The 19,157-nt window shown below is 51.9% G+C and overlaps 1 protein-coding gene across 1 annotated transcript in view; it reads right to left on the bottom strand.

Moving 5' to 3' along the window:
* Cd82 (CD82 molecule) overlaps positions 1-19,157 on the bottom strand; it is a 46,468-nt gene that overhangs the window by 19,660 nt on the left and 7,651 nt on the right. The window contains exon 2 of the mRNA XM_005364123.2: positions 5,585-5,660. The gene's annotated coding sequence lies outside the window, so the exon portion shown is untranslated. The remainder of the gene's footprint in view (positions 1-5,584; positions 5,661-19,157) is intronic.

Genomic DNA, 19,157 nt, shown 5'->3' with positions numbered 1-19,157 from the left:
CACCATGTCCCCCCACGGCAAAACCCCCAACTCCCTGGGAGCTAGCGAATTAAAAAAGGCAGGAAGTTGGCCTCCATCTCCTCCCCAAGGCCCGTCGGGTCCCATGGGATGCAGGGACCATCACCAGACAGCTGGGCAAGGACAGCTGCAGGGGCAGCCTGCCTGTGTCCTACAGTCCTGGGAAGGGGAAGCCAGGGCAGAAGCGAGTGGAGACTGTTCATGTCATCCTTCTCTGAGTCTACCCACACATGGGTCCCCCCACTCTTTCCTTATCACGTTCACACCCTACCCTCCATGCTGAGTAGAGCCCCACTTCTACCCTGTACACTTCCAAACTGGAGATGGGGCTGGGCTAAGGGAGAGCATGCAGCCTCCCCTGAGGACCTGTGACAGCTCTGTCATGGGAAGGGTTAAATGCTCCTTTAAAAGGGCAGCTTTAGGTGTGGCTTGAGGCAACACCATCCAGGGAATGGGAAAACCAGCCAAGGGAGGTGATGTCCCTATCCCAGGTGGCCTGCAAATAGCGGAAATTACTGCTCACAGGGGCTCAAGGACTACATGGGGAGATGAGAGGAAATGGGGGTTCACTCTACCAAGATGCCAGGCCTAGGAGTGAGAACTCCCTAGGGGCAGGGACTTTCTATTTTGAGGAGCTTCTGAGAAGCTCCCACACAGTCTCCCGAAGAGGGAAAACAAACCTTGCTTCAAGCAGAGAGTTGGAGTGGGAGATGCCTCCGCCCAGGCCCGGCTGGGGAAGGGCAGTTATTGTTTCTCCTCCCCCGCCCCGGCCTCCCAGAACAGCTTGGACCCCCACAGACATGCCAGAAACTCTGGGATAAGCAGTTCCAGAGGAAAGCTACCTCCCGAGGGAGGACCTGTCCCACCAATCAGGTGACAGCTCTGCTCGGGCCTGTCTGTTTCCTTCCAGCACAGTCCTAGGAGCAGCTAGCTCCAGGCAAGCCAGAGACACTCCTCCCTCCGCGTGAGAACTTAATCTAATAGTGTCAGGAAGGCTGAGTGAGTATCAGGAGCTGGTGTCCACTCGCCTGCTTAGGGAAGGGTTGCAACTCTCCTGGCAGGAACCCCTGATGCAGGCCTGTAGTGCATGCGATTTCAGAGTCTAGATTATGTCCTGTATTGCTCGGCTCCCACATTCTGCAGGTAGTTGGGGTCTCCAGAACAGGCGTCCAGGGAGTGAGAGTGAGATCCAAACAGTTGGGCCTGCTAGGGCACAAGGAGTGGCCTCATAAACAACCCCTGCTCTGGACAGCCATCCTTGTTTCTTATTCCCTTCAATCCTCCCAACAAGCCCCGGGGGACCTGGGTCGGGCAGGCTGTGACTGGCCCAATCAATGCCCAATACTGAGTGGACGGTCAAGCTCCTCCCACTGGGAAGTGCTCCCAAACCACTAAAGAATTAGTTCTTGGACTCACAGCGATTCACCTGCTTCTACTTCCGGGCATTAAAAGTATGACTCCATATAGCAATTTCCAAGCTAACCAGGACTATATTCTTTCCCAAAACAAGCAAAATAAAAACAAGAACACTACAGAACAAAAAAGTCGCAGTTCTATCTGTAACAGACGTTAAGCCAAGACTGGAACTTGTGGGCAGACAGGGCAGGAGGCAGGCAGAGCAGCGACTGCCATGTCAGGGGTTAGCCTGGCTGAGAACTGCACCCTTAGTTCTCACTGAACCTTTCAGCATAGTAAGATCTGCAGGGTTCAGGCAGAGCTGGGTCAAAAACACTGGGATTTTTGAGCTCCGTGCAGACTAGGAAGCTGTGAGACACTGAGAGCCTCCTCCCTCTCTAAACACTCAACCCTCCCCAATACACCCAGATGAGGTGGCTGGCCTCTACCCTCAGGCGCCGCAGCTGCCACTCACCACCTGGGGCATATTCACGGGGCCTCTGTTCCAATGACAGAGCCTGGCTCTTCAGAACTGGTCCAGGTCTGACTGGTACCCTACCGGAGATAAATGACCACCCAACTGGCAACAGGTGGTGAGGACACAGGGTTGCTGCTCAAAGGAGCCCTGGCTGGGAGGCCAGGAGGAAGTCTCACTCAGCCTTGGACACATTGGCCACACCCCTGGCCAAACTCTGTCTGGTATTCCCCTAGTATCCCAGGCCCTGGACATTTGCCTGGCTTCTTGGTTACTCGTCAGATCCGATCACACATTGGTCTAAGTGCATCACCTCCCTGAAAATAAACTGAGACCGGAAGGAGTGAAGGACCGTGGTCAAGGTCTCCAATAGTGGACAGGCAGGGACAGAGCCACTTTGGAGGCAGTGGGTTCCTGTCCTGAAACAAGAGCTAGGCAGTGCCTGGCAGGCAGCTCAACTAATTGGGACTTGGGAGCCACCATTGTCAGTGTAAAAGCCGAGAAGCAGCTTTAGGGGAGAGGGTGTTGGGTGGCCCCACATAACTGTTACAGGTCCAGGCCACAGGTGATGGAGGAAGGTCATTGGTTAAAAAAATAAAGAAACTGCTTGGCTGGCCCTCATAGGTTAGAACATAGGTGGGTGGAGTAAACAGAACAGAATGCTGGGAGGAAGAGGAAGTGAGCTCAGACTTGACAGCTCTGCTCTCTGGGGCAGAGACGCCATGCTCCCCTCTCCCAGGCAGACGCGATAGCTCTGCTCTCTGAGGCACACGCGATGAAGCTCCGACCCAGGATGGACGTAGGCTAGAATCTTACCGGTAAGACCGGTGCTACACAGTTTATTAGAGATGGATTGATTGGGATATCAGAATTAGCCAGTAAGGGCTAGAGCTAATGGGCCAAGCAGTGTTTAAAAGAATACAGTGTCCATGTAATTATTTCGAGGCATAAGCTAGCAGGCAGCCGGGGTGCTGGGGACACAGCCCCGCCGCTCCTTATTACAACACACAGGTCTTTGTGTTATCGGCAACCAGCAGGCAGTAGAGCGAGATCGTTCTCCACACTGGGCACAAGACAGACAAGAGTCTCCCTAGAACAGACAGGCAGTTCAGTTCTGGCTGGGGACATGCTCAGGTCGCCCTGTAATGGGAAGTGATACCAGCTTCAGAGAGCCCAAAATCACTATCATACATGAAGGAGACCCCAAAGTCTTATTATGGGGGCATAGGGCTCACCTTGCCATCTGAAGGGACACGCTGTAATTCTTGCCCAGTAGGCAGAAATAAGCTCTGGTGAAGGGCAGGGTCTGGCCAACCCCTACCTAGGCCCCTATCAGCTAGAGTATAAGAACAGACTGAATATTTTAAATAGTTAAACAAACAAAAACTGGGGATTGAGCTCAGCTGGTAGAGTGCTTGCTCAAACTCCAGCAACCTAACAAGTCTGAGAGCATCTAGGGCTACAGGAGACTAGGTCTCAACAATCGAAAAGAAAACCAAAACAAACAAACACACAAAAACAAAACATACATTTTGCAGTGCACAGAAAGGACATGAAATTCAAATTCCTGTGTCCATAATTAAAGCTGTTTCGGCAAGCAGCCATACCCACCAGCCCATGACATTTAATCCCTGGCCCAGTCTTGCCAGGAGATCAAACGATATTCACACGAGGGTCTGTGCCCACACACGGGCCTGTAGGAGGCAGCAAGGGTCATGACTGGCCTCAGCTGAGATCTTAGATAAAGAGAACAACAGATGAGGCCAGGGGCTGACTGCTTCTGGGATAGAAGCAAAGTCCCAGGTCAAAAGTTCAGATCCTGGCTCTGCTAGCAAAGTCATCAGGAAGAATGTCCTGGGGCGAGGCTCCCCTCTGAGTAGCAGGCTGTCCTCTGTGCAGTGGGCTCCCTCTATCCAGTGGGGTCTCCACTATGCATTGGGCTCCTCTCTGTGCAGTGGGCTCCCCTCTGTGTAGCAGGCTGTCCTCTGTGCAGCGGGCTCCTCTCTGTGCAGTGGGCTCCTCTCTGTGCAGTGGGCTCCGTCTATCCAGTGGGGTCTCCACTATGCAGTGGGCTCCTCTCTGTGCAGAGAGCTCCCCCCTAAGCATAGGGCTCCATTCTGTGCAGTAGGCTCCCCTGTATCCAGTGGGGTCCCCTCTGTTCAGGGGCTCCCCATGGTTCTGACTATCAGGAAAAGAGGAAGTTGGGGCCTGGCAGTCCTGGGGTTGGTGCTCAGAACACCAGGGCTGCACCTTGTGGCACCAAGGGACACAACACTTGCAGAAGTCAGGGATGAATGTTCCTTTACAAATGATGCTGAGCTAACAGAGCCTGCCCTGGGTAAGGTGCTCTGAACACTTTTTATAGATGCCTTCCTGCCAGGGTAAACACAATGGCAAGCACATCTTTTTATTAAAAAAAAATTATTTTAACTTTATTTTATGTGCATTGGTGTGAAGGTGTCAGATCCTAGGGAACTGAAGTTATAGATATGAGCGGCCATGTGGGTGCTGGGACTTGAACCTGGGTCCTCTGGAAGAGCAACCAGTGTTCTTAATCATTGAGCCATCTCTCCAGCCCCATGGCAAGCACATCTTATGGGAAGCTCTGGAGTGGTTGTGGGGAACCATGGCAGTCACCCTGTGGTAGGCCAGTCATCCATTTCTAAGCAAGAATAATTTAAACTGGTGGAGTGCAGTTTTGCGCCAAATCAGTTTATACAGGAAAATGAACACAACAGCATTCCCTTCTGTTGTCTGTGGTATCCACTTTAGGCCTGACCTCCTCTGCGACACTCCAATAAACAGCCCCCTCAGTCCACCATCACCCCTTGGCCCGAAGACACATATTAGTTGGGGGCTTCATTCCTGAGTACTGAATACTAGAGAATCTTCCAGAAGAGGGGTGCAATATCCGACCATCCAGGTTTGAATTCAGATTTATTACCTCCTAGCTGTGTGACCCTACACAAATAATTTAATCTCTCTGGACTGCATTCTAGTCCTGTGCAACGAGTAAGCTTCAAACCTATTTTTGTTTGTTTGTTTGTTTTTAATCAGTTTCCCAGGTGCTGATGTAGGTTAAATGTTTGGCATGTGGTGGGAAGTTGCTATAAGTTACTGTCTGTGAACTGGGAGGTCTTGAGAGGAAGACCCAGTGTTCTTTGTAAGATACCCCATAGAGGTGAGGTGAGGCTGGATGTGGAGATGACCGGAGGAGTGGCTGTGTGGTGGATGATGGATGGTGGACTGTGGAGGAGGAGGGTCTGCCCCAAAGCGCCCATGGCTCTGTGCTCAGCCACCTGAAAAGTGTCTGAGATCTACCATGCCAGAGTTACCCCATGTGTCGCTCATGGGGTACAGTGAAGCCATGCCTGGGCAATGTCAGCCAGTTTTGAGAATGTGCCATGTTGACAGACCCTCCCACCTTCCCAGAAGCCCCCGCGTGTATCAGTGAGGCCCAGGGAGGCCGGTGTCTCTTTGTACTATGTATGGGAGTGGGGGAGTTGTCACACTATGGGGTACAGGAATGCTGCTCCAGCCTTACCTGAGGGTCTGCCCCTGTGTTCCTAGCAGTTCTGAGGTGTAGGGACCACAGTGCTTTCTGGTCCTGTGTTTGGATATGCGGGTTCCAGGGTTCCACTGGAGAGGCCATGCATGACCTGCAGAGGTGGCTGCCCGCCCCCATTTCCTCCTCACCTGTTCAGGGATCCGCTTGGAGCAGAGCAGTAATTTCTGTGGTGGTTTCTCAGATGAGTTCCAGACAATGGACAACCTGTGAAGAGCAAACACCTCTGCTGTTACCAGGCCGGAGATCAGGAGTCACCGAGTGTTACCCATTCTAATTCCTAGCATACCCAGTGGCAAACACCCCCTCATCTAATGGCTCTAAACACTCCTCAGCATGCATCCAATGGGAATCCCAGCTTTCCAAGGTCCCTTTGGGGATCCCATTCCCGGCTCTATGTGCTGTGGGATTGAGAGAGGAGGAAATGGTCCATCATCAGAACACCTAAAAGCTACACAGGTCTCCTTCCACCCTGCAGTTTATCACTCCCCCGCCCTCTTGCCTCTGCCAGCCCAAAGCTGAGCTGGGACCAGTTTCACCCCTGCTCACCACTGCAGGCATACCACTGCAAGATCCAGATGCTGGGCACGGCCCTCTGGGCCCAGTCTGGTTTTCCCTTCCTTATCCTTGCCACCCTCGCTCTCCTATGCATGCTTGTTGCCACAGTGCTCACAGCCCTGTCTACATCAGGCCCTTTTTTCACAATTCCTAATGCAAACTTCTGAGATGCTCCTGCCACAAGTCTCACTTCTAGTGCACAGCATAGCCAGCCTTTACCAATGCCCAGTCGCACACTGCCCAGCTCCTACCTCAGAGGCTCTAGAGATGAGATTGTGTCCCCAGGTGACTCTATCCCATGCTTTCCTCACTGAGGTTCCTTCCTCGCCAGATCTCCCTAGAATTCAGGGTCTTTCAGGGGTGTCCTGCACTTATCTCCTGCCCATGACTCTACAAATGCCCAGGATGCAGTGAGCTCCGTGCACATGGGCGTGAGAACAAGGTAAGAGCTGGGGATCTGGAGAGCTCCGGACGGTCCCTTAGAAACACAGACCAACGTTGATCCTGCAGAAGCCACTGAGCACCGAAAATGACATCACTGACCCCAGCATGGGGCACAAGCTTGAAACCCCAAAAGGATCAGAAATTCAATGCTAGCCTTAAGTTACATAGCAAATTTGAGGTTAGTGCAGACTAAATGAAATGCTGTCCAAAAGAAGAAGAGAGAAGGAAGAGGAGGAAATGCTGGGTTATTGCAATGGGAGTTAGTTGACTCCTACCAGGATTGGTTTTGAATCTCCTTTGAGCCTGAAAGCTGGGGAAAGCACAGATTCTCTTCCTAGGAAGATGCATGAAGGAGGCAGAGGCAGGAAGATCTACAAGACTGAGGCAAGCCTGCCCTACACAGTAAATTCTAGACCAGCCAGGAGTACATAGTGAAATCCTGTCTCTAAAGGAAGTGCATAGGGTCTACTCTTAGTGGTTAAAGGTGTGCACTGCTGCAGAGGGTCAGTTGGATCCCTAGCACTTACGAGGCGTGGCTCACAAACAGCCCAGCCCGGAACTCCAGCTCCAGAGGTCTGGCATCTTCTTCTGTTCTCTTCGGACCCTGGCACTCACATGCACATACCCACATGCAGACATATAATGAAATATAAATCTTCACAAGTAAGTAAATAATATTGATGAGACAACTCAGCAGGGTACAGACACTTGCTGTCAAGTGTGGTAGCCTGAGTTAAACTCCAGGACCCACATGCTAGAAGGAAAAAGCAAACTCTTAGAGCTGTCCTCTGAGCTCCATGTGCATGCAGGGGTGCATGCACACGTAATACAAACAAACAATTGCAAAGACAAACTTCTTTTTATTAATTCAACTCTTTTATCATTCTTTTGGCAAACATCAGATAACATGAGCAAAGCTACCTTGCTCATAATAGTTACATTCTTGGTTTCACTTTTTATAGGCTGTAAACATATGTAAGTGGACAAAACTCTTGGTTGAAGATACATTCCAGAATTTTGACATACACGTTTCCAATGCAGACTACAGAAAGCTCGTGGCATTCCCACTAGACCAGCAGCAGCAACAAATTTAATTCACACACACTGTTTTTACATTAGCATCTGCCAGTCTTAAAAGACTTTAATTTTCATTTAGAGCTAAAATGGTAGAAATTGGCCATACACTTATATCATAAATATACTGGCCATTTTAAAATAAAACATATACACAAAACCCAGATATACATAATTAAGTATATTTCAATTCTCATCAAAACAACAAAACATTAATGAGTTATTTTAGACTATCTTAATTGAAAATGGAAGTTGCATTAACTAAGTTTCACAATATTTTGCTTTAATTCTCAATACTGATATTTTAACATGAAGATAACATTGCTTCAAAATAAACTCAAAGCATTCAATTCTCAACTTCACTCTTTTGTAAATTTCAGAGGAAAAACAGCAGATCAGAAGTAACAAAGCAGGCACCCTTTAGAAGGCCCTGTGCAGGAGGCTGAGGATGTCTTGTCTGCTGGAGTGCCCTGTGGACCAGCCTGCCACAATGGTCCTGCTCTAACACCGCATGCCCTTATTCACTCTCAGACAGTATTCACGATCAAAAGCACAAATACAAACGTGATGCTCAATCTTACTATATTTCTATCTTGGAAAAACAGATGAAACCAAAAAGCTTCATTTTCATAAATTTGTTTTGTTGGTGCAAGAAATTGCACCTCGAGCCTCTCGCATGATAAGCATGAGCTACACCCCTTGCCATGGTGCTGTGCTGCAGAACAGCAGACTCGCTTATGCAGGAGGGTTACAGCCACATTCTCCTTCCATTGTCACTGCCCCAGTTTGTCCTAACAAGAACTCTGCTGTGCTCGCTTTCTAGGACTCAGAGAAAGCCTTGGCTGTAGGTTTGCTTGCTCCATGTTGTATCACTTTTCTTCACTCAAATGTTTAACTATTATATTGTGTGTGTAGGTAAAGTTGAAGGCCACTGTTGAGGAGCCGAGCTGAAAGTCAGTCCAGAACCGTTCTCTGTGGACTGACTTAGGTAACTAGGACTCCAACTCTCTTCTAACAGTGCTCTTTGTATAAGAGTCGTAAAGACAAACTTTAAGATAAATAAATCAATAATAGATTTCTAAAGTGCTCAATGGCATGCTTCCACCCAGTTTCCAAGGATTGCCAGTCCTGGAAAGCCCGTGTGGGGCCTGAGTGTCTGTCTACCGCATCACCCAACCCCTTCAGAGCTGTGTGTGCTCCATCTTGTCCTGAAGCACTAAAGCTTGTGGCACTTGATCCCCAAGGCCAGAGATCCTGATGAACTGTGCAGTCAGGGTCAGGTTTTTAAGCTCTCGGGATGGAACAAGTTGAGGTGCACTCAAGGGTCCAGGCAGGGCATCTTGCTCCTATGTGGGTCAGGCCTGAGTTTCCTGGTGCCACGGTAGGTGGGCAGGAGCTAGTGGCCAGTGTCACGCCATTCTCCCACCCCTCTGCTTTTCCTCACCCTTCCAGCAGTTCATTTCCCTCCAGTCTCTTAGTTCAGAGCAATGTCATGAGGGCCATCCTGGACATCACCGTCTCTTCTCTGGAGGGCCCAGACAGAGTGAGAGGCACAGGCCACACAGCCAGGCCAGTGCACAACAGAGTCCCATCAATACACAAGTTTACGCCTGAAGAGGCCACACAGGCCACTTCCTGCCAGCTGTGTAGCGGGAACCACCTCCTTGCCTATGCTGTGGCGTTCCCACCACTGACATGAGCTGAATAGTGAGTCCCACGAAGCCTGCGGGAGCTGGGGAGGTGACCGGCACTCACTGTCAGAGTCAATGGCAATGATAATTGAAGTTGGACAACAGTCAGAAACCACTGGAAGCCTGCCGCAGCCTCTGATGGGCACCCACCCTGTAAACTTCTACCCAGTGGCCCTGGCCTGCTTGGAAGCAAGGTGGGGGTGGATCCCCCAAGAAGGGAGACCTCTATTATCCCCATGGGAGAGCAGGTCTGGCAGAGGCCCCTGCAGGCTGGGAAGTCTGGCAATCATGCCCAATGAGAGCGGCCTGCTTACACATGGTAGAACATGGAGGGAGAAAAACTGCCTCGCTTCAGGGCCCTGGAGACCACCTAGTCCAGCCTGGTCCCACAGGCTGGTGTCTGGCACAGGTCCCCAGCCTCTGGACTTTGTCCTGATCGTTCATGGGTGGAGGCTGGAGATGGTGGTTGTGTCTGTAGGCACCAGTATGTTCTAATTATCTGTGCAGCCAACTTTGGATTACTGGCTTTTGACCTTTCGTTATCTTAGTTTTCAATCTCTGGTTGTACTTTCGGTTGTTGTTGCTGTGTTAAAATAAAAAAAAGGAAAAACAAACAAACACTTGTTGCTCTGGCAACAGGAGAAGCGTGGGGCCATAAGGCAGTCTGGGAGTTCAGGTTCCCTGGAAGACCTCTTGGGAACCTGCTCTGCTTCCTAGCTGCTGTGTGACCTGGAGAGGAGAGTTCCCAGACCTCACAGGGCCCTGATGGGTCTCCCCTCCAGCAGAGCAGCGCTTGCGGGAGCCTGTCCCACTGAATGCTGGGGGATAAGAAGAAGCAGCGGGAGCTTGAACACAAGTGCTGTCTCCCCTAGCATTCCACATGTTTACTCACAGGATTCCAAAGTCCGGTCTGTCACCTGACTCCATTAGGCAGACCAACAAGTTCCCACTCTCTGACACTTAAACACTGTGGCTCTGAGATGACAAGCTTTAGCCTGTCATCTGCCACCACAACTTCTCATTGAAGCTCCATAACAAGCTTATAGTTAAAGCACTTCCCCCATTCCGCAGTTGGAGACACTGAGGCTCAGAGGTGCAGTGACTTGCCTAAGGCCACCCAGTGACAAGGCAGCATTCCTTTCTTACCTGATGCTATGTTACAAGTTGGTGGAGGCCTCACCCAACCCTTTCTCACCCCTGTCTACCCCCAGACCCCTTTCATTCTGACCCAGCTCCCAAACGGTGACTGTTGACTTCCAGTCAGGGAAGGAGACCAGATCTTCTATTCTTGGTCAGGATGTCCCTTTAATTTGAGGCCTATAGAGGTGGCCCTTCTTGCATTTTGCTCTAAAACCCGAGCAATGTGACTGAAGGAGCCTTGATTGAAGGAGAGGCTACCTTAGAAGGACGTTCCAGAACGGGAAAGCAAGACCCTTGAGCCAGCCTACCCACCCAGCCCCGTGCACCAAAGGCGTGCACTGAACCACGGCCCCAACTGCCCCAGTGTGCTGGACTCTGTGGCTCCCACACTCAGATACTCTATGCTAGGAATGACTCCAGACACCCCAGTCCAGTCTTCACTTCCCAGTGAAGAAACTGAGGCCCAGAGACAGCACTTCTGGAGAAATGCATGCTGTGGTGTGTGTCAGAGCTGAGGGGCTGGTTAAAGCGGCCAGTGCCCTAGGAAGCTTGATATTTTGATATATGGGGAGATGTGTCCACATTCATCACATTAGGATGTACAAATCGAGCTGGGCTTGGCCTGAAGCATCCAGCCCAGGACTCTGCCCTTGGAGGCAAAAACAAATGACGTCTCGATCTAACTGGCGCTAATTTGGAAGGCCAGAGAGAAAGCTCTAAGTCCCAGGAACACTCAGACTCTGGGACAGAAGTCTCAGATCTCAGATTCTGGGGTCTCTAGGTTCTCACAGACTTCTCAGAAAGCAGTTATCTTTTAATAATCTCTCCTCTCTGAGATAGGGAGGGGAGCAAAGAAAAATGTAGAACTCAATAAAAATTATTTTTTTAAAAAAAGCAGGAAATTGGGGAAAAAATCTCCTCTCCCCAATAAACCAGGTCATAGTATGGATTTTGAATTGCGAGAGACTAACTAAAATCTCATTACTCAGAGCTCTGTGACCTTTGACAAGGACCTTGCCCACTCTGGACTTAACACTATTAAAATATCCAGAAAGAAGCCAGTCCTGACTTGCTGACACTCTAGGATGTCTTTGACCAAGTAGCGAAATATCTTCTCCTCATATGAAGATGTCCCTTGGGATGTGGGACAGGCCTGGGGTTCCTGCAGACGGGCCCAGAAAGGTCATGGCCACTAAGTCCTTGGAATGGAGTCAGGCAGAAGGCAGTGTGGGGGACAAAGGGAATATGTTCACTGCTTAATCCACCATATCCAACCCCCAAACCTAAGCAGGCCCACTGGTGCTCAGGAGGGAGCGGGCAGCACTTGCCCTGATCACACAGGGTTAGTGGTCTAGCTCAGGTGGGCCCTCAGAATTCTAACTCTGCAACACAAGGCCCTGCATATTTTTTATGGGAAGACACTGTCCCTGAAGTCAGAGACAACGTGAGTAACTAGCTCAGGAGACCCTAGAGTCTAAGCAGACAGAAGTGGTGTCCAGCATCTTTAAGGTCAAGGGCGTGGCACAGTTCTGCCTGCCCTGCCCCAGCCAGCTGGCCAGAGCTGACACACCTAGCTTGATGAAACCCCAGTATAAGGCTCAGAGGTAAAGGGCTCAGGGGTCCAAAGGCCACTGAAGGGAACCCCAAGTGACTTCCATCGTGAGCTACTGCAGCTCACCAAGATCCCACCACGGGCTAGCCCCAATCAGGACACAGAACATAGATGTGTGGGACCCCTTCTTCCCTCAGGAGTGCACAAGACAATGAGGCATCAAATCACACACTATGGCAAAGGCACAGCTGTCCTGCTCCCTCCAAGGGACAGCTGAGTCGTGGGAACAGTCGGTCACAGTTCTAAGTGCCTGCAGTTATCCTTGACGGAGAAACCCGTTTCTCCCACCCCCACGCTAGTGACGCAGTAGGCAGACTGTTACTTCAGGAGCCGGTCCAGGCGCCCTGGGCTAACCGCCATGCTCACAGCCAGCAGAAACAGTTTCCCATGATGAGGAACTGAGAGAACCTAAGCAAGCTTATTGCTTCTTAATCAGGGGGTTTATAGTCCAAGCACCAGACCTAACCTGGGGCAGACACCTACACTGGACATTGTGAGGTCTGGGGAAGAGACTCGCTCACTCACTCATATGATGGGCACGCTCTAAGCCAGGGCCAGGGTTCCTAAAACAGAGCCTGGGTGTGGGCCCCGAGTGGGTGATTAGGGACAAGGAGGGAACTGTAATCAGGACTCCCACATGGCAGCAGGCAGCAGGTTCTGCCAGCTCCATTGTACCCTCCCCAGGCTGAGCTCAGGACAGAGGAGAGGTATGGCTTCAAGGCTGCTTTCTGTAGGCAGCCCTTCCAGAGCCCACCCCACAGCCCTGGCATCTCCACAAGTGTCCAGACAGGTTCACACTCTGCTCACACTCTGCTCCTTCTGCCCCCTGCCAGGCACTTCCTTCTTCCCTCCCTTCCTCCCTCCCTCCCTCCCTCCTTCCCTCCCTCCCTTTGTAGATAGGTTCTGATCTGAGCCCTACTGTCTTCAAACTCACTCAGCAGCCAGGGATTACCTTGAACTTCTGATCCTCCTGCCTTCGCTTCCTGAGTGCTGGGATTTCAGGCATGTGCTACCATACCTGATGTATGTGATGCTCGGAACCGGACCAAAGCTCCATGCACACTAAGCAGATGCCACCAACTGGGCCACATCCCAAGCCCCTGTGACTTACTTTCCTGGACCTCTGCTTTCGTCCCTGAAGATGACCAACTTCCTGCTGCCCGTGGCTGCAGGTCTAAGAGGTATTTGGCCTCTTTGGTGGGGACACAGGGTGAGACTGCGTCACACACCGAGGAACACACACTCCTCCCAGGTGAACACAGAAAGCTGGGTGGAGGCAGATGTACTCCTGGGACAGGGTCTTGCTGATATCCTGCTCCAAGCAGTGGCCCAGGCTGGGAGAGAGGAGAGGATAGGGCGCTCTCACCTGTCTCCCCACTGTGGCTCCTGTGCCTCTCCCAGAGTCCTCTGGGCCACCTCTCTAACAACTGCAGGGCCTGTGACACACAGGGTCAACAGCCACTTCCCTAGGAATATAGCTCAGACGCCGGCCTCATCACCCTCTGTAGGGTAGGCACCAGGCTCTAAGGAGGGGGTGGCTCAAGACATCTAGTTCCACAAGGAGCGGCGGGTTGCACTCTCAGGAGGCCAGGATGAAGGCTGAGCTGCACTCCCCAGCAGGCAGGGCCTAAGCACAGCACAGGCAGGAGAGCAAGCACTGAGGAAGCCACTGCATTCTGAGCTTCCCACTGGGACCCCGTGGGGCTCTTGGGTTCTGTGGGGCTGCTCAGGAGCCATGACCAGGAGCCGTGTCTAGGGTGGCTGTATGATTAGCCAGGATGGCTGGGATATAGATGCTTTGCTCAGAGAAGTATAGAGGATCTTAGGGGGAGCCATGATAGGAAATGAGAAAGGTGAGGGGTAAAAAGAGGCAAAGGCGTGTGAGGAGGGGAGAGAAAGGAGAGGGAGAATAAGAGGAAAGAAGACAGACAGATATCCAGGTGACAGGACCTCAGGTACATACCTGGTCCCTACAGGTATGCTTGGGGGAGGCTCTCAGAGGGTTAGTATGCAAACCTCAGGTCCTACTGGCCCCCCAGAAGTCTGACCCCCCAGGTCCCTAGCAACTCCAGATGCTGAGTTTCTGCTCACCATGTCTTGCAGCCAGGGCCCTGGACTCCAGTGGGGTGTCTATGGGCCTTGTATCAACTCCTCTGCTCTCCCCCAGGAGCTACCAGCAGCTCTCCCCCAGGAGCTACCAGCAGCTACCTGCCTCCCCAGTCTGGTTCCCTCAATCCAGGCCATATTCCGTCCAGACTCGTGAGTAGTCCTCTGGGCTAGTCTTTATCGCCAGACAGAGACAAGGGAGCTTAGAACCTAGCCTCTGCTACACCCAAAATAAGGAGAAAAAATGAGAAGCAGGAACATTTTGGGGGTAGGGAAAGTTAAGACAGTCTTTTCACACAGCTAGGCTGGCCTCAGACTTAGGGTGGTCCTCATGCCTCCACCTTCCAGGTGCTGCAATTAGAAGCCTCAGCCACTGTGCCTGTCCCTCGGAAGGAACTCAGTGTCAGCCAGCAGCAGGGAAGCCACAGCAACAGAGAGCCCATAGACTCTTCCCTCAGACTCCAGAGAGGAGGAAAGGACAGAAACCAGCTGGACCAGCTCTTCCCTTCATTCCTTATGGTTGCAAGCCTCGCTATACCAATATGTGACACCCCTACCACAGTCCCTAAAGTTGATGGGAATCCTGGCCCTTATCTCCTCTCTTATGTCTTGACACTCCTCTCTCCTTGCAGGACTGCCGCTCCCTTTCCTTCTCTTGGCAGGTGGTAGGCCAGGCCTCTGGGATGGTAGGTCCTGCTGCGGGCCCCTTCGAGGGTGGCTGTGTTTCTTCCTGCTGCAGGAGGTAGGAAGTCTAGGTGGTGAAGGGATCAGGGACCAGTATGCTGATGACTAGGACAAACAACAAGGCTTCCTGAGAACCCCGGCTCCCTGTCTGGAAACTGAGGTCTGGTGTGTGTGTGTGTGTGGGGGGGGGGGGTCAGGACTGAGCCTAGCCAACTCTGGGGCTGGAACTGGCAGTGCCCACATCCAGCTGCAGTGCCAGCACTCACGTCGCCCTGGTACCAGGGAAGAACATCCTGCCCTAGAGTAGATGCAGGCTGTGGAGTCACTGGCATTTGAAGAGAGCCTGGACAACCCAGGGGGGATTAGTACTTTCCCAGAATGCCTGCAAGTCCCTCATGGGAAAAGCACCCTTTCCTTAAATGATCAGCAATGACTCAAGGTCAAGACCTGAGAGTCACAGGCCTGAAGCCAGCAGTCCCGGAGCACACAGACCCAGATATTCTGAGCCCCAGGCGTCTGCCAGGGCCCAGTCCCACATCTGCTCTAACCCTGTGCTCAGGCCTAGCTAGGGGAGGCCACTCAGTGAATCAAGCTGGCCAGGCAATTCATGTCACCAGCCACATGAAGCTTGAGGTTGTACATTTATGCCCCCATGCCTAACTGGGAGAAGAAACTCAGTGTCAGCCCATAGCAGGGAAATCACAGCAACACCAGGCCCCAAGCCTGCAGACTTTCCTCTGCTCAGTCTTCAGGGCCCTAGGGAGGAGGAACAGGAACCAGTTGGACCAGTGGCTTGGTCCAAGGACCAAGTTTTCCTCCAGAGAGGATGGTGGCATAAAAGAAGGAGGACAAGAGATGGCAGACATTCAGGCAGAGTAGTAGGCCCCAAACCCTGCTATGTGCAAGTCTGCAAAATACTGTTCCGAAGACATATGTGCTCTAGGAAAAGGAAGGGGCAGAGTGTGTCTAGGATCCCAGCCCCATCTCCACACCCACCTGGGCTCTTACACACCAGGACTGTAGGCTGCCTGGACCATAACCTTTCCTCCACATGGGCTCCAGACCTGGTCCTTCATGGGGTCTTGGGTCCCTCACACCAGGGCCCACCAGCTCAGTGCAGAGCACTGGGTTCCCTGGGGCTGAAGAGAGAGGGGCCCAGAACCCTCTCTTCTTCAGGAAGCAGTGTGGTGGGGCAAAGTCAGGTACCTAACGGGGTTGACAGCAAAGTTCTCCTGAGCTGTGGGATCTGGGCAGCAGCACCCTGCCACTGTAAGAACAGACTAAGAAACATCCCCTCCCTGGCTGACTCCAAGGGCACTGGAGGGCTGGAGAGAGAGTGTGAGAAAATCTCCATGGCCAACAGCTGTAAAGCCCAAGGCATCATTATGAGAAAAGAGGAGCGGGCGCCCCAGGAGGGAGTGTGGGATCTGAACTCCAGCCCCACGCCCTTCAGATACAGGCACTTCCGCTCTCAGCCCTCAGTTTCCTCAGATGTGGGCACTGGTGACCTCCACCGGGGAGGCTGACCTGGTAAAGAGTTCTCTGCAAACAGCCCCAGGCGGTCCTGGCTCACACCAGATTCACAGGAGCCACAAAGCACCCTCCCTCTGCTGCAGAGCCCAGGCTGAGGAAAGTTTCTGGCTTCCTGGAGCACATACTGGCTGGGGAACAGGAGACGTGTACTTAGATCGCCTGTTCCTGAGGAATGGGGGAAGCAGAACAAGGCTCTGTCTTAGGAGGCCCTCAGTTCCCTGTGGATCTCCCTGGGTAGGCGCAGTGCTAGAGAAGGTATAGAAGGCCTGGCAGCTTCCCTACCCACAGGAAGAAGCCGAGGCAGGTGAAGGGTCAAACGTTAGTGTAAGCCAGCTTGCCGAGTCTTGCGCCCTCACACCCAGGCCTCAGGAGCTCAATGCAGAGCTTTGGGTTCTCTGGGGCTGAGGGGACAGGGCATGTGCCAGGGCCCCAGTTCTCCTGCAGTAAATGGGGGCTCTGCTATGTGTGGAATTCCCCATTCACACAGTATCCCCATGGGAGAAGGGATGGAGGGCGGTCATCAGCCTCACTGGGTGAACCTTTATGGAACAGGACACAAGCCCCACAAGCTGGATTCACTAAGGGTTGCCCTTAGTCCTGGGATGGAGGGTGTGTTAGAAACGTGTTGGTCAGATGGTAGAGCAATTGCCTAGCATGTGCAAGCCCCTGGGTTCAATCTTCAGTGTGGAAAGGAAGAAAGAAAAGAGAGAAATGCACATACTTGGCCCAGCGAGAAGCTTCAGCGGTTGAAGGCCTTTGCGGCCAGGCCTGACGACATGAGTTCAGTTCCCAGGAACTCTCAGGTTCCATGTGGTGGGATGGGAGGACAAATTCCCACAACGCATCCTCCAGCCTCCATGCCTGCTTCCTCCCCCAGCCCTCATCCACATACTAAAACAGATGATGCACACTCCCAGGCCATGTCCACCCCAGTGGGACAAAGCTTTCCCAAGCTTCCTACAGACTGACATGCACACCAGAGTGTGAGAAGCACAGCACCTGTCACACCCACCTCCCACTCCTGAAATGCCCCACCAGTGGCTCATCGCCCAGAGCTCTGGTTCCAGAAGGCTACTAGGAAGAACAAGTCACGGCAGGGACAGGCCATTAAATAGTAAAGCGATCCATGACTAGTTAATGATACCGCAGGCTCCAAGGGAGGAGGGTCCAGAGTCACACGGAAGAGAGACCTACCTGCCCCTTGGTTTCCTGCCTCCCAAACACAGCAAGCTCCTGTGCCCACACTGCCTTTCCCGTAACCACCTGGCCCAAAAGCTGCCTTGAGGAATTTACTACTCGCTCTGGGGGCCAGAAGGCCTGAGCACAAAATACAGCAGGGGCAAGGTGACCACTTCAGCCACATGGGTCATTATGAAATATTCAAATGGGGCAGGCAGATGCTCAGCACAGGGGATGCACCTCCTCTTCCTGGAGCTAGGAGCGGGGTTGTGGGGAGTCATGTGGCAAACTCCTCCCTATGCCACAGTAAACCCAGGCTCAGGCTCACAGGAAGCCACTCTGATGGCACAACCCCAGTCTGGGGGTGTGAACACTGCTTTTACGGTTTTTTTTAAAAGCCCAAACATCAAATTGTTCACAGTGGTTATCTCTGAGTAATTGTTTCCTTTAAGCATATGGTTCTGTGCACTGTAAGTTTTTCCACAAAATCTCTCTTCAATGATTAGAAAGTTTTTCATTTTTGTTTTCCATTTTGTTCATATGGAAAGAAAGATTCTTTGGTCACTGTTGCTTTGGGACATATATGTGTGCACGTTGTGCCTGTGTGTATGTGTGTTCACATGTATATAGGCACACATGGAAGGCTGGAGTTAAAGTCTGTTGTCTTCCTGGGATTCCTTTCCACTTTATTTACTGAGATGGTTTCTCACTGAACCTGGAGCTTCCCAGTTCCAGCTAGTCTACCCAGACAGTTTACCCCAGAAATTCCCTGTCTGTTTCTAGGACTGAGGTGAGAGGCAGCTGCCGCATCTGCTGAGATTTTATACGGGTTCTTAGAGTCCTCACATGTACAGGGACTACGTTTACCCCTTGAGCCACCGCCTTAGCCCATGAGGTTGCTTTGCTTTGATTTCTATGTCTATGTAAAACCACCACTCCTTTTTAATGTTAGAACCATTGTTTGGGTCCACTCAACTCTAAAGCAGCAACACCCAACTCTAGGCTGGGCTTCTTTAATCTGAACACAAGCAAAAGCATAGAGGTCCAAGTCCCCAGCTGGTCCTTGGCACTCCAAGCAGCCATAGCAAGCTCCCTAACCCCAGTGCAGGGCTGCCTGGCTCAGCTCTCGTTTGCCGTGGCCATCACACTTGATCTTCCTGCCAGTAGGCATGTCATTTAACCTGCCTGCAAAGAAAGGTGAGGAAGTGCCACAGGCAGTCTGGGTGTGACAGCGCACGCCTTTGACCCCGGAACTTGGGAGGCAGAGGCAGGCGGGTCTCTGTTTATTTGAAGCCAATCTGACTTACATAGTTCCATGACATCCGGAGCTATGTAAAGAGACCCTGTCTCAACCAACCAACCAAGCAACCAAGCAACCAACCAACCAACCAACCAATCAACCAATCTGGGTAACCCTGGAGTGCCAGTGTCTGAAGAATGCAATAAAGGTGTATGGCCCTCCCAGCAGCTCTCTGCTTACAATGTATATGTGTGCCTTGAGAACACGGCACCACGCTATACTGTCTCCTGGCAAAGGACAGGCCTGCTGCTCTACCCTACAGATGATGGGGTAACAGTTAAACTAGGCCAGGGGATCTTTTGGACAGACTAGAGTAGAACACACATCCTCTTGCCCTAGCCCCCTCCACAGGCCAGAGGTCAGAGAGGCAGATGTCCTACATG

This window comes from Microtus ochrogaster, assembly GCF_000317375.1.
Source record: "Microtus ochrogaster isolate Prairie Vole_2 chromosome 14 unlocalized genomic scaffold, MicOch1.0 chr14_random_1, whole genome shotgun sequence".
Classification (NCBI taxonomy): domain Eukaryota; kingdom Metazoa; phylum Chordata; class Mammalia; order Rodentia; family Cricetidae; genus Microtus; species Microtus ochrogaster.
The sequence above is the reverse complement of the archived record's forward strand: the minus strand, read 5'-3'. Positions and strand labels throughout refer to the sequence as shown.